We start from the raw sequence: 5,422 nt of genomic DNA, 5'->3' as shown, positions 1-5,422 counted from the left end.
TTTAAAAGCCTGAAGTGACTTCCGTGATCTTCTAGTCTGATTTCCTGTACAATGGAGAGTAGATTGTCCCAAACTAGCTCCTCAATGTATCATTTTAAGGAGGAAACATCACGTCTTGATATAAATATGAACAAAAAGGCTACCATAATGCTGGGTAACCCACTCAATAGCCAGTTACGGTTAATTATATATTAAGATTGCAGCTCTTGGATCTTTGTCTCCTAGAGCAAAGCCATGCATTTTTAAAGGCATATTCACTGCATAGAAAGGTACATGAAGGGCCCTCATTTGCCTTCTCTTTGAAGGGATAAATAGGTGGAAATCCTTGAGCCCCACATTAGAAGGAGAGTGTCCTAATCCTTTAATCATATTTCATGTCTATCCTATGAAATCCCTGATTTTTCATTTCTCTTTTCAAGTTTAGAACACAAAACCCACGTACAACATTCCCACGTGCTTTTCATCAGTGCCAGATACAGAGGAAGTATAAACCTCCCCCCTGTTTCTCAATATTTTCTTGCTTGGGCAATCAGGAGTTAGATTTTCTGTTTTAGTCACCGTATCAGAGAAATAGCTGCTGTGGTCCATTACAGACTCGAACTCCCTTTCAGTGACTGCTTCCTAGGAGAGCACTCTGTGCAAGATTTGCTGGGCCCTTGTCCTTCTTTCTAGAATATGTTATGCTTATTTATCCCAGTAAAGCAAAAATGCTTTCACATTAATTTTGTAGAAGAATAAGGCACAAAGGCGGTTATGCATGAAGTATTTGTGAAGAAGAGCAGGATGGGACTCTTCAGTCCCATACTGGCACTAGCAGTGTGCATTGACATTTGAAGTTGAATTGCAGAAGTCAATTCAGAGGCAATGCAGAGGCATTGTCAGCCGAGGGTTATGATCCTGGTATCAGACTGAATGCTGTCATTACTTTTCAGGTGCATTTAAAACAGATCTTATTCTGCTGGTGAAATAAAATAATAGGGCTCAAGTATGAAGCCTAACCTTCTATCAAAGGTAACCATGTTGTATCTTCTCTTTCATTAATAATCACACTCAAGAAATATAAGTACAGCCATTCGATTTTCCCAAGCAGGATGAAAATACAGTTGAATTGGGATTATAGACAAAGGAAAATATTATCTTAGCTAATTCATCATTGTCATCTTGTACAGTAACTTTTACTGAAATGGTGGTTTTGATTCTGTCCACTGTCTCCAGTCTGAACAGCGATGGTCCTCCGCATCAGTCTGTGAGTGTCAGGTAGAGCACCAAACTTGCTGAACCACGTAGACTAAGCAACAGAGCAATTGTCATGCAAGGTCTAATTTAAGACCAGATTTCATTATGAGTTTCATTTCTTCATTCAGCCAAATCCTGTGCATCAGATAGGATTGGATCCGACAAGTTTCTGTTGTAAAATGCTATAAAACAGGCTGAAATCTAGGCCAGAGCTAGGGATAGATCTTGGGAAGCTCTCAGGATTTCCTGGAGGGCAAGGTGTGGCTCTGTACGTGGGAGGTAAACGCCAGTGATTTTCTGTTACTAGTAATTACGTGCAGCTTGAGTTTCATTAATAGGAGCTACATATGCATACTGGGGGAAAAAAAAAAAAAGTTTATCTGACATGGTTTATTACATGTTGCCAGCTAAATGTCTTACAATGTTCATTACCTTTGTTATTTTGTGATTAGCACTTATAAATGCCCAAAAACATGTTCATATTTTACCAACACATAAGAAAAAAAGTTCTGCCACAGAAGAGTTTATAATCTGAAAAAGAAGAATATCTCCTGATGCATCTCCAAATTATACCGCCAATCTAATAGTTTGGAACTGCTTCTCCTTGCATTACTGTTTGTTTTTACTAGCCTTAGTCATTTTGCTTTTGACAGCCACCTTGTTTACAATTGCTACCAAATACAGAAATACACCTTCCAGAGAGTTATCCTGAGGTGAACAACCAACATGGAAATATCAGTCTTAAAAGATTTCATAAACGGATAAAGAAAAGAAGCAGAATTGTATTACGAGAAAGGGGCTGGGTAGCCTTAAAAGAGTTGCTAGATGCTAGATTGAGCGAATATTTTGAGCGTTTGAGTGAATATTCTCCGAAATTGGGCAATAAAAACAGAAAAGAAAAAAAAAATGTAATCTAGCTAGAAATGTCTTTTAGCCTGATTTATTTAAAAATCCATTCATTGCAGTCTCCAATCAGGTACTATTTGAATATTATGGCAGACATTCTAAAATCTTTTTTAAAGTTTTAAAAATTGTTTTTTTTTTTCTCCGTTCTGATGTTTCATAGCATCACGGGGTTTTAGGCCAGAAGAAAGCACTGATTCTCCCGTCTGACCTTTTGCACACTACGGGTGATAGAGTTAACTCAAGTGATTTCTGCATAATTTCTGCGGGAGCTAGAACACTTCCTTTGGAAAAAATCCACCATCTCAATTTAAAGACTTAAGGTGACAAGCAATACTTCACAAGTGGTTTTTAATCCAAGAATATCTCATCTCAGCTTTCAAGCACTACATCTTTTAAAAGGTTCATCTGCTAACTGAAGATTACTATGATGACAATTATTCTCTTTACTGATGTAATTCCAGGTTAATTAGCTCTTCTGTGATTCATTGATGGGCTAAAGATACTATGTTTTTTAAATCTCTTCTGTAAGGAGGGTTTCTAGATCCCAAGTCAACCAAGTCATTCAGGTCTTTAACCACTTCCAGTTTGCCGGCTTTAGCATAGATACCAGACCAAGACGTGGTGCATCACCACCAGAATTCGTGCCACTGTCGTGTGCTCCCCATGTTTTTACACCCAACGACTGCATTTCTGTGTGCTCTTAAATGCTTTTATGTAGTGCTACTTTTCATATTGCAGTCCTCCACCAGATATCTGATCAACGTATTTCTTTCCTAGAAATATTAGCTTGCATTTAACTATATCAGCTTGCACATTGTTCAAGTCAGCTCATCTGACCTAATATTCTGGTAATGCTGAGGAATCAATCCTTATTATATACCACTTCACAATTTCTGTTTCTTACCCAATAATTTTTTCAACTAACTAATATGTGTTACTGGTCATTTATAAATACTTCTGACTTATTAATAATGCCAAGTAGAAAATGCTCCTGAGTCTATTTTTTCACAATTGAAAATGTAAAGATTCTACTAAGAGCTAAAGAGTAATATAACCAGACACTGAAATGTAGTAAAATAGAAACATAATTAAGCAGTATACTTTGTTTAATTGTTGACAACATGTGTTGATACCATGGATGTAGGAGAGATTTACAAGGGGAAAACCAATTTCACTTGAGGTATTTTACCCTGTAACAAAACAGTCCCATTGTTTCTATGGTAACATCTACAAATCACTCTGCAGCAATTTTGAACAGGGAGAAAATTCTTATCTCTGTGTAATCTGCAAGCAGAAAAACAAACAAAACTATTTGCTGTATCCAGTTCTGTTTACTACAGAGAAAATATTACACTACAGCACAAATATGCCCTAATATAAAATAACAGGAAGTCAGTACGTAGGATGAAAACAGGAGGCAGCATATTCTGAAATATATCTGTTAGAAAGGAGTCATATTCTAATAAACTCTTTCTTCTTCAGTACGTGAAGGAATGTTTTATTAAGGTAGCCTAAGCCAGGTATAATTGCCACTAGGAGAGAGATACTAAGATTACTTCCTACAAAGAGGACCACACCCCCCCCAGAAACACAAGTTTTTCTACATACCCACAAAGTTGATGAAACATTGCCATTGCCTACCTTCCCTCTTACAGGACAAGACCCTAGAAAAGGACAGTGATCTTCAGAAGGAGCAAAGTGATTTCAGCAAATATCAGGCTGAAGACAGTAGATGCTTTGATGCTTCTTCACTTCGTCACAAGTAGTTAGTGGATTAAACTTCTCAAAAAGTCTAAATGCATCAAATTACAATTTTCTGGTTTATAGGATTTGTAGTTGGGGTAATACTCCTCTTTTCTGCCTTGTACACTCAAAGCTCCAGCCAACTGGAGCTTTCTTTTCTTTTCTTTTCTTTTCTTTTCTTTTCTTTTCTTTTCTTTTCTTTTCTTTTCTCTTCTCTTCTCTTCTCTTCTCTTCTCTTCTCTTCTCTTCTCTTCTCTTCTCTTCTCTTCTCTTCTCTTCTCTTCTCTTCTCTTCTCTTCTCTTCTCTTCTCTTTTTTCTTTTCTTTTCTTTTCTTTTCTTTTCTTTTCTTTTCTTTTCTTTTCTTTTCTTTTCTTTTCTTTTCTTTTCTTTTCTTTTCTTTTCTTTTCTTTTCTTTTCTTTTTTCTTTTTTCTTTTCTTTTCTTTTCTTTTCTTTTCTTTTTTCTTTTTCTTCTTCTCTCTTCTCTTCTCTTCTCTTCTCTTCTCTTCTCTTCTCTTCTCTTCTCTTCTCTTCTCTTCTCTTCTCTTCTCTTCTCTTCTCTTCTCTTCTCTTCTCTTCTCTTCTCTTCTCTTCTCTTCTTTCCCTTCCCTTCCCTTCCCTTCCCTTCCCTTCCCTTCCCTTCCCTTCCCTTCCCTTCCCTTCCCTTCCCTTCCCTTCCCTTCCCTTCCCCTCCCTTCCCCTCCCTTCCCTTCCCCTTTTTTTTCATTTTCTAGTAGTTTTAATCTACTAAGTATACTAACTAAACAGAAGTGCTGATAGATTTGTATTAAATCAAACACCCATTTTTCTTTGGGAAGATCTGCCCAGATTAAGATAATGGACAGCTATACCATCTTGATAGGTCCTGTGGGAAGGAATTATTTTTATGTCTGTTACAGCTGCATGTTTAAGATTGTGTTGAAATACATACATAAAGCATCTTTTAAGTCTTTTTTTTTTTAACTCTAACGAGCTTTAAAGTTGGACACAGATACAGCAGACAATAGTTTTCATAATTTTAAATGATACATTTGCAAGACTTTTGCAAGAATACCACATAAAATACTCTATTTTTAAAGACTCTCCTTTGCTTCATTAAGTTTTGCTGTCTCAGACTTCCAAACGTTTGACATCTTTTCCTTTCTCACACGCACATGCCTACATATTCTGCGATGCTGGATGACCATTGAAATGCATAATTAATCACTTCTCTTCGCACGGTATAGCAAGACGGTTACAGTAGCCTGAATTGCTGCAACTTCAAGAAGAGCAAGAAGGACGATCCAGGGAACCACGGGTCTGTCAGCCTTACCTCCGTCCCTAGATTGACTGTGGACCAAATACGCCTGGAAGCCATTTCCAAGCACTTGCAGGACACGAAGGTGGCTGGGAACAGCCAGTGTAATGTGCCTTTACCAAGGACAAACATTTGATGAGAAGATTGGCTCGGCAGAAAAGGAAAGAGCAGTGGATGCTGTTTACCTTGACTTTAGGGAGGCATTCAACATTGTCTCCCACAATGTCTTTGTAGTCAAAGA

This window comes from Anser anser (genome assembly GCF_964211835.1).
Source record: "Anser anser genome assembly, chromosome: 8".
NCBI classification, from domain to species: Eukaryota; Metazoa; Chordata; class Aves; order Anseriformes; family Anatidae; genus Anser; species Anser anser.
Note: the sequence above shows the minus strand (reverse complement) of the source record.